The following is a 10,442-nucleotide window of genomic DNA, read 5'->3' as shown; positions in this document are numbered from 1 at the left end:
TGAGGCCCTCAGTTTGTTTCTCATAGTCCATAGTCTCTCATGTTTCATTCCCCCTTCTGATTACCCCCCCCTTTCTTTATCCCTTTCTTCCCCTACTGATCATCCTAGTTCTTATGTTCCATAGATGAGAGAAATCATGTGATAGTTGTCTTTCTCTGCTTGACTTATTTCACTTAGCATTATCTCCTCCAGTGCCGTCCATGTTGTAGCAAATGTTGAGAATTCGTTCTTTCTGATAGCTGAGTAATATTCCATTGTATATATGGACCACAACTTCTTAATCCAGTCATCTGTTGAAGGGCATCTCGGCTCCTTCCACGATTTAGCTGTTGTGGACATTGCTGCTATGAACATTGGGGTGCATATGGCCCTTCTCTTCACTACATGTGTATCTTTGGGGTAAACACCCAGTAGTGCAATGGCTGGATCATAGGGTAGCTCAATTTTTAACTTTTTAAGGGACCTCCACACCATTTTCCAGAGTGGCTGTACCAACTTGCATTCCCACCAACAATGTAGGAGGGATCCCCTTTCTCCACATCCTCTCCAACAATTGTCTCTTGCCTTGTCTATTTTTGCCATTCTAACTGGCGTAAGGTGGTATCTCAGTGTGGTTTTGATTTGAATTTCCTTGATGGCTAATGATTTTGAACATTTTTTCATGTGTCTGTTAGCCATTTGTATGTCTTCATTGGAAAAGTGTCTGTTCATATCTTCTGCCCATTTTTTGATTTGTTTATTTGTTTCTCGTGTATTGAGTTTGAGAAGTTCTTTGTAGATCTTGGATACCAGTCCTTTATCTGTAGTGTCATTTGCAAATATCTTCTCCCATTCCGTGGGCTGCCTCTTAGTTTTTCTGACTGTTTCCTTGGCTGTGCAGAAACTTTTAATCTTGATGAAGTCCCATAAATTCATTTTATCTTTTGTTTCTCTTGCCTTTGGGGATGTGTCATGAAAAAGGTTGCTTTGGCCGATGTCGTAGAGGTTGCTGCCTATGTTCTCCTCTAGAATTTTGATGGATTCCTGTCTCACATCGAGGTCTTTCATCCATTTGGAGTTTATTTTTGTGTATGGTGTGAGATAGTGGTCAAGTTTCATTCTTTTGCATGTAGCTGTCCAATTTTCCCAGCACCATTTATTGAAGAGACTGTCTTTTTCCCACCAGATGTTTTTTCCTGCTTTATCAAATATTAGTTGCCCAAAGAGCCGACGGTCCATTTCTGGGCTCTCTATTCTGTTCCATTGGTCTATGTGTCTGTTTTTGTGCCAGTACCATGCTGTCTTTGTGATCACAGCTTTGTAGTACAGCTCGAAATCCGGCATTGTGATGCCCCCAGCTTTGTTTTTCCTTTTCAACAGTTCCTTGGAGATTCGGGGCCTTTTCTGTTTCCATACAAATTTAAGGACTATTTGTTCCAGTTCTTTGAAAAATGTCCTCGGTATTTAGATCGGGATAGCATTGAAAGTGTAGATTGCTCTGGGTAGCATGGACATTTTAACTATGTTAATTCTTCCGATCCATGAGCATGGAATATCTTTCCATCTTTTTATGTCTTCCTCAACGTCTTTCAAGAGTGATTTATAGTTTCTAGAATATAGGTCCTTTACATCTCTGGTTAAGTTAATTCCAAGGTAACGTATGGTTTTTGGTGCAATTGTAAATGGGATGGATTCCCTAATTTCTCTTTCTTGGGTCTCGTTATTCGTGTATAGAAATGCAACTGATTTCTGAGCATTGATTTTGTATCCCGCCATGTTACTGAATTGCTCTATAACTTCTAATAGTTTGGGAGTGGCTTCTTTTGGGTTTTCCATATAGAGTATCATGTCATCTGCGAAGAGAGACATTTTGACTTCTTCTTTGCCAATTTGAATACCTTTGATCCCTTTTTGTCGTCTGATTGCTGTTGCAAGGACTTCTAGTACTATGTTGAATAATAGTGGCGAGAGTGGGCATCCTTGTCGAGTTCCTGATCTTAAGGGAAAGGCTTCCAGCTTTTCCCCATTGAGAATAATATTTGCAGTAGGCTTTTCATAGATGGCTTTTGTGAGATTGAGAAATGTACCTTCTATTCCTACACTCTGAAGGGTTTTAATCAGGAAAGGATGCTGTATTTTGTCAAATGCTTTTTTGGCATCGATTGAGAGGATCATATGGTTCCTGAGTCTTTTCTTGTTGATATGATGTATCACGCTGATTGATTTGCGAATATTTGAACCACGCTTGCATCCCAGGTATGAATCCCACTTGATTGTGATGGATAATCCTTTTAATGTACTGTTGGATTCTATTAGCAAGTATCTTGTTGAGGATTTTGGCGTCCATATTCATTAGGGAGATTGGTCTGTAATTCTCCTTTTTGAGGGGGTCTTTGCCTGGTTTGGGGATCAAGGTAATATTGGCCTCATAGAATGAGTTTGGTAGCTTTCCTTCTGTTTCTATTTTTTGAAATAGCTTTAGGAGAATAGGTATTATTTCTTCCTTGAATGTTTGGTAAAATTCCCGAGGAAAACCGTCCGGGCCTGGAGTTTTGTTATTTGGAAGGTTGTTTATCACTGACTTAATTTCTTCATAATTAATTGGCCTGTTTAAGAAATCAATTTCTTCCTGTTTCAATCTTGGTAGTTTATAGGTTTCCAGGAAGGATTCCATCTCTTCCAGATTGCTTAGTTTATTGGCATATAGCTGTTGATAAAAATTTCTAATATTCCTTCCAATTTCAATGGTGTTTGTCATGACCTCTCCTTTTTCATTCATAATTTTAATAATCTGGGTCCTTTCTCTTTTCTTTTGGATAAGTGTTGCCAGTGGTCTGTCAATTTTATTGATTCTCTCAAAGAACCAGTTTCTAGTCCTGTTGATCTGCTCTACTGTACTTCTGGTTTCTGCTTGATTGATTTCAGCTCTAATTTTGGTCAACTGCTTCCTCGTGCGTGGATTAGGCTTGTCCCTTTGTTGCTGTTCCAGCTTCTTGAGGTGAGAATACAAAAACTGCATTTTAGATTTTTCTATTCTTTTGAGTGAGGCTTGGATGGCTATGTATTTCCCCCTTAGGACTGCCTTTGCAGTATCCCATAGGTTTTGGACTATTGTATTTTCATTCTCATTGGTCTCCATAAATTGTTTAGATTTTTGATTTCCTGGTTTATCGAGTCATTCCTGAGCAGGATGGTTCTTAGTCTCCAAGTGTTTGAGTTTCTTCCAAATTTTTCCTTGTGGTTGAGTTCCAATTTCAGAGTGTTGTGGTCTGAGAATATGCAGAGGATAATTTCAATCTTTTGGTATCAGTTGAGACCTGTTTTGTGTCCCAGAACATGGTCTATTCTTGAGAATGTTCCATGGGCATTAGAATAGAATGAGTATTCTTTGGTTCTGGGGTGTAGTGTTCTATATATATCTATGAGGTCCAACTCGTCGAGTATGGCATTCAAAGCCTTTGATTCTTTGCTTAGTTTTTGCCAGGGTGTTCTGTCTATTTCTGAGAGTGGAGTGTTGAGGTCCCCTACTATTAATGTATTTTTATTTATATGTCTCTTTATTCTGGTTAAGAGTTGGCTTGTGTATCTTGTTGCTCCCCTGTTGGGGGCATATATATTTATAATTGTCATATCCACTTGTTGAATACTTCCTTTAAGAATAATATAGTGCCCTTCTGAGTCTCTAACTATAGTCTGTAGTTTAAAATCCAATTTATCTGATATGAGAATTGCTGCCCCAGCTTTCTTTTGAGGTCCGTTTGCATGAAAGATGGTACTCCATCCCCTTACTCTCAGTCTGAATGCATCTTTGGGTTTGAAATGAGTCTCTTGTAGACAGCAAATGGATGGGTCATTTCTTTTTATCCAATCTGCAACCCTGTGGCGTTTTATGGGAGCATTTAAGCCATTCACATTAAGACTGAGTACTGAGAGATATGATTTTAATGATGCCATGTTGCCAGTAAAGTCTTTGTTTGTATTGGCTGTGACTTTCTGTTCTGTATCACTCTTGGGGCCTTTTTACTTTTATAGAACCCCCCGTAATATCTCCTGTAGGGCTGGTTTCATGGTTACAAAATTGGTTAGTGACTGGCGATTCTGAAATGTCTTTATTTCTCCATCAATTCTGAATGACAGCCTTGCTGGATAAAGGATCCTTGGCTGCATGTTTTTCTCTGAAAGAGCTTTAAATATGCTCCCCCAACCCTTTCTCTCATTCCAGGTCTGTGTAGACAGGTCTGACGTAATTCTGATGCCTTTGCCTTGGTACGTGAGAGATTTCTTTGCTCTGGCCGCTTTCAATACTGTATCCTTGGATCTAATATTTGCGAAATGCACTATGACGTGACGTGGCGTAGGTTTGTCGTGGTTGAGCTTGGGAGGGGTCCTCTCTGCCTCTTGGACACGAATGTTTGTTTCCCTCGCTAGATTAGGGAAGTTTTCAGCTACAATTTGTTCAAATATCTCTTCTAGACCTCTGTTTTTCTCCACCCCCTCGGGGATGCTGATGATTCTAACATTGGATCGTTTCATTGAGTCAGTAATCTCCCGTAACCTACATTCGTGGGCTTGGATTTTTTTAAGAGCAGCTTCTATTTTGGTTTTTCCTCTATTAACTCATCCTCCAATTCACTAACCCGTTCCTCTGCTTCGGTGACCCTGGCCGTCAGAGCCTCTAGTTTTGCCTGCATTTGGCTCATAGAATTTTTAATTTCTGTCAGATTCGCTCTCATTTCTGTCCTTAGGGATTCTATATTCTCAGTAACCTTTTCGTTAATAGTTTTTTCAATTATACTCATTATTTTGACCATCGCTACTCTGAATTCCATTTCTGATACTTTGGTTTCATCCATATCCATTATTTCTGTGGCAGAGGCCACAGACTCACTGTCTTTTCTTTGCTGGGGGGGGCTTCTCCTCCTTGTCATTCTGATGAGGAGAGGTTGCGGGGTTGTCCAGAGCCCAAATTATTGACTGGGTCCCAGGCCGTGCCCCTTGTTTTATAGGGATCTTAGGGATGTGGGCTTCTTCTTTAAAGATTTCATTTATTTATTTATTTATTTATTTATTTATTTATTTATTTATTTATTTATTTATGTGGCAGTCAACCAGCGAGAGAGGGAACAGAAGCGGGGGAGTGGGAGAGGAAGAAGCAGGCTCCCAGCGGAGAAGCCCGATGAGGGACTCCTTTCCGGAACGCCGGGATCACGCCCTAAGCCGAAGACAGGCGCTCGGTGACTGCGCCACCCAGGCGCCCGGGTTGTGGGCTTCTTGAATTTTCAGCCTGCCTTCTGTGTTCTGGGGGAGGGGCCTGACGCACCCATACTCAGGCAAACCTGTTTGGGTAGAGTCTCCGTGTCCCCTGCGAGGGGGGATGGGGATGGGCACTCTCTGAGCCGGTATTTCCAGGCTTTTGTTCTCTGGCGGCTTTCCCTGGCGGTTTGCTGTGCCTCTTCTGAGAGTCAGAGCAGCAGCGGCCAAATTTCAGCCTCTGTCACGGAACAGAGGGACTGCGGCCCATTCTCTACTAATGTTCTGGCCACTTTAACTCTGTTTCTGTTGGTGCTGCTCAACCCTGCAGCGTCCCGGGATGTGCGCCCCACACCCGGCGTCCCAGCCCTCACTTCCAGGGCTGGCATGTCTCTGTCCTTTGTGTTTCTAACGCCGCCAGCCGCCAGCCGCCCCGGGCGCGCTCCCGGATCTCCCGGTCTCAGTCTGGATCCAGTGAGCGCACCGGGATTCCGGGGTTCCGCGAGATGCCTGGTGGCGCGCGCACCCGGCTCACGGTCTCAGTCTGCTGTTTTGCGGGTGCCGTCCGCGAGCCCCGTCCGCGAGCCCCGCCCGCTCTCCCGTGCAAGTGGCTACCGCTTCCCGGCGCCCCGAACGCGGCGGCTCCCTCCCCCTTCCGTTTATCTTCCAATATCTGTGCACAGTTTCATGGCTCCCCGCTTCGTACCTCAATACTCAGCGCTGGAGATGTTCATTTGTAGAGATCCAGATGCGTCTTCCTGCGTCTCAGGCTGGTTCCGTGGTTGTTTAGGCTGGTCTGATACCTATCCAGCTCGACTTGGGGGACCGGCTGAAAAAGGGGTCTCCTACTCCTCCGCCATCTTAACTCCTCCTCCTCTCTCTCTCTTTCTTATTTATTTATATAGCAGCTACATGTCCTCCATTGTTTGGACAGCTATGACTTATTTAACCACTCTGCTACTGATGGGCTTATTGGGTTATTCCAATTGTTTGCTATTATAACAAAAGCAGCAAGGCTGTATCATTTAAGTGTGTGAAGTTGTGTCTAGAGGATTACTGAGTCAAATGGCACATGCGTCTGTAATTTTGATAGGTATGCTAAATTTCCCTCCACTGGAGTTGTGGCATTCTGCAATCCTAAAACAAGGTATGAGAGATCCTGTTTCCCTGCAACCCTGCTCTTAAATAACTCACAGATTACACAACTTGACCCAAAATTAGCAATTGTGTTCTAGAGAGGGGATAGTGTCGGTTTACCTCTTCCCCAGAACCTGACCTGGCTCCCTAGAACTGCCAAAGAAATGCTAGCATATTAATATTTTCTTCTAATAAATGATAAGTTTTAAAAATTCTTTAAATCAAATACCTTCATGAATACTAAGAACTTTCAGTATTTTCCTATTTTTTTTTCTCAATAATAAATAGTTTTTCTACTAAATCTCCTAATAAAATGGTTGCTAGCCAGCGGTGCTTCTTTTGGCTGATACACTAAGATTTTTAAGAACTACGAAGGCTGTTCTATCAATAAATATGTTGGGGGGAGAGTAATGAGGGATGTAGTATTTAGGAAGTACTTACCTGTCATCACACTTTTTAGATCCTTTGGGCTATTGAGATACATTGAGTTAATTGCTCACGTCCTACTGTTAGAGTGGCTAGAATAAAGGAAATTTACCCAACTGGAAGCTAGAAATCAGACCATGTTCTGTAACTCATGAGTGAAGGGTTTCTCAAACTGTGGTCTTGGGCCACCTGCTTTGAATCGGTTGAAGCACCCGGTAGAGGGTGGAGTCCTGAACTGCCTTTATTATCTACTGAGCTTCTCTGTACCCGTCTTTTCACATGTCATCATTCTGGTCATTACCACTGTTGTCTGTAGTTATTGACCAAAGCCGTGTGTAGGACACCAGATCAATGCTCTGTAGGAAGCTCCTAGCTCCTCATACCCTGAGTTTTAGGGAGGATTTCTTTTTTCCTTTCTTGTGTTTTTTTTTTTACTGTCTCATGATTTTTAAAAAGTATTTTATTATGAAAGTTTTCAAACATAGGTGGAAGTAGAGAGAATAATATAATAATGTATCCGTGTATCCGTGATCAGCTTGAACAATGACCACCTCATGGCCAACTTGGCTTCATCTATGTCCCCACCAAGGTCTCCCCATCCTTGGAAATCCCAGACATCCTATATTTCATCTGTCAATACATTTTAACATGTATGGAGAATGATTCCCACTCCCACAGAGGAGCAGCGGATCTGAGAGGGGCTTGAGAGGTGCCCGGTGTGGGTGGTGGGGGAGCATCTCAGAAGGACAATGGCCCGGCTAGATGTCCAGTGTACCTTCTCTGGGCTGGCTGTTAACCTCCAAGGAATTTGTACTAGGCACATTCTGAGGTCCTTCCTGGCTCTAAGATGCAGCTTTTGTCCTTTGTCCTGAGGGGCTGTCCCTGCTGGGTTGTTGGAGGACCAGATGGGAGGGCATTCACTGAGGCCTGTGCTGGGGAGGAGAAGACATATGATGGGGACACCATTGAACGCTGGTGGCTGAAGCGCATTTTTGTTGTAAGTGAAGTGCTTCATTATTGTGTTTTGAACACTTTGCCAGACTTTTTCAACCCTTTAGTAGGTTTGTTTCTCAATTTCAGCAGCATTTGGCCTGCATTCCCTTGCCCTGTACAAGCAATTCACTCCGAAAAGCATTCACTCCTCTGCAATACTCAATACCCTACTTGGATTGGAAGTAGGTCTTTTTCTACCTTTTTAAGGAGAAGGTGACCAGATGCAATGTAACAATTTCTGTTTTTACAGAGAAAACCCAAGCACTTCATGGCATGTGTGATAAAATGCCTCTTTATGATTTTGTAGCCACGACAGGCGATCGTTTGTAATCCTCTAAAGCCTCCAAAGCCTTCAACCCATTTTGCAACTGACCTAAACAAACCTGGGTGCCCGACAGCAGGGAAGCCAAAGCTCGCACCACTTGACATCAGTAACAGAGACAGGAGAATAAGCCACCAACCCAAACTGCAGGCGCTACAGAAGAAACCTTTTAATCATCTTAGAGTTAGAAAGTTTCCTACCGAATTGTTAGACGGGATGTGTGACGAGTAGGCTCTTGATTGATCTTTGGCCCAGAAAGCAGAGGGCGTCTTGCTGTTGGAACTGCTTTTCACAAAGTTGTGAAGTTGGCAATTTCACGTTCTCATTTCTCTTGTTTCTTTCTTTCTTTCTTTCTTTCTTTCTTTCTTTCTTTCTTTCTTTCTTTCTTTCTTTTTTTTTTTTAAGATTTTATTTGAGAGAGAGGGAGTGATCCAGAGAGAGAGCGAGTGAGCATGAGTGGGGGGAGCAGCAGAGGGAGAAGCAGGCTCCCCGCTGAGCAGGGAGCCTGATGTGCGGCTCGATTCCAGGACCCTGGGATCATGACCTGAGCCGAAGGCAGATGCTTAACCCTCTGAGCCACCCAGGTGCCCCTCATTTCTGTGGTTTCTTCAGGGTTTTGTGGGTTTTGGTTGTTTTTTTTTCCTGAACACTTCCAACAGCAAAGGTCTTTAATCATTAGTTGAACTCTGTTTAAAAGAGGTATATAGGGGCACCTGGGTGGTTCAGTCATTAAGCGTCTGCCTTGGGCTCAGGGCGTGATTCCAGCGTTCTGGGATCGATCCCCACATCGGGCTCCTCCGCTGGGAGCCTGCTTCTTCCTCTCCCACTTCCCCTGCTTGTGTTCCCTCTCTCGCTGGCTGTCTTTCTCTCTGTCAAATAAATAAATAAAATCTTTAAAAAAATAAAAATAAAAGAGGTATATATTTCCTCAGCCTTAAGACACTATTCTGCTGTCTTGTGGAAGACCACGGTTTCAGTCCAAGAAGTAAAGGGTTGGGACATAGGCTCAGATTTCTCAGCTTACCCCGTATCTTGCTGTGTGACTGCCCAGATGTTGGTCTGAAGACACTTGTGAAAGCCTGTTGGGTAAAATCTGCCACTATACAAGTCACCCTGTGAAAAAGAAGCAACACTAGGTTGCATTTTTATGGTTGCATCTTTAACAGCTTGATAAATTTGGACTTGAACAAAAATGTAAAAGACGTAAGCAAGGAAATGTAACTTTGGGGACGCCTGGATGGCTCAGTCAGTTTAGCATCTGCCTTTGGCTCAGGTCATGAACCCAGGGTCCTGGGATGGAGTCCCACATCAGGCTCCCTGCTCAGCGGGGAGCCTGCTTCTCTCTCTGCCTGCTTCTCCCCCTGCTTGTGCACTCTCTTTCTCTGATAAATAAATAAATAAATAAATAAATAAATAAATAAATAAAATCTTTTAAAAAATATAATTTTTTAATGTAATTATCCACAATAATCTACCTTTTTCACCCAAATAACTGACAAAAATTTCAAAGAATGATAATGCCTCAGTTAGCAATGGTGTAGGAAAAGGGGTCACTGATAGTAGGAGTATATGTTGGTACCACACTTCTGAAGAACACTTTGGTAGTACATGTCAAAAATCCATTAAAAGCACATCCCGTAATCTACCAACCTCTCTTCTAAGAATTTATCTCAAGAAATAACCAGACTGCAGTTCGGAACTGTGTACAACAGATGTTTATGATAGGAAAAAATTCAATGTCCAAGAATCTAGGTTGGGTTAAGTGAGTTACAAATTTATAAAATAGAAATCTCTGAAGTCATAAAAAATTATAAGGTAGAGCTGTATTTATTGGCATGGAAATATTTCACAATACATTTTTTTTCTTGTGCATATATTTCTTACCTGTTTCTCTGCTCTCCTTTGCAGTGATGGGTGTTCCTGTCAAGTAGAGATAACGAGCAGTCAGGTGCTCTACTCCACTGTGATCTAAATAGACGCTGCAATTCCAAGAGATTGTGCGTGTTGTCACAGCACAAGGAAACCTGCTCGTTCCTTTAATAAAATCACACGCAGAGGTCATTATGGAGGTCAAATCTCTATTTGGGAAAAAGGAGCAAGACCGTGTGGTCCTGGCTCTTAATTATCCTCAGGTACTCGTCTTCCGTTACTGTCCTTGGAGAGGTCTATGAAGGGAATTGTTCCTTATCTGATATTTTTCGCAAAAAGGTCTGGATGGAAAAATGAAATTAGTACAGCTGGAAAATTAGAAATAAAATGCCAAAGTGCTAATTTAATATTGAGGTAAGTAAAAAGGAAGGATGGCCCCCCTCTAAAAAAAAAGATTTTATTTATT

The sequence above is a fragment of the Ursus americanus genome, chromosome 27, assembly GCF_024610735.1.
Source record: "Ursus americanus isolate L20-20 chromosome 27, mUrsAme1.1.p, whole genome shotgun sequence".
In the NCBI taxonomy this organism is placed as follows: domain Eukaryota; kingdom Metazoa; phylum Chordata; class Mammalia; order Carnivora; family Ursidae; genus Ursus; species Ursus americanus.
This window is presented reverse-complemented; position numbering follows the sequence as displayed.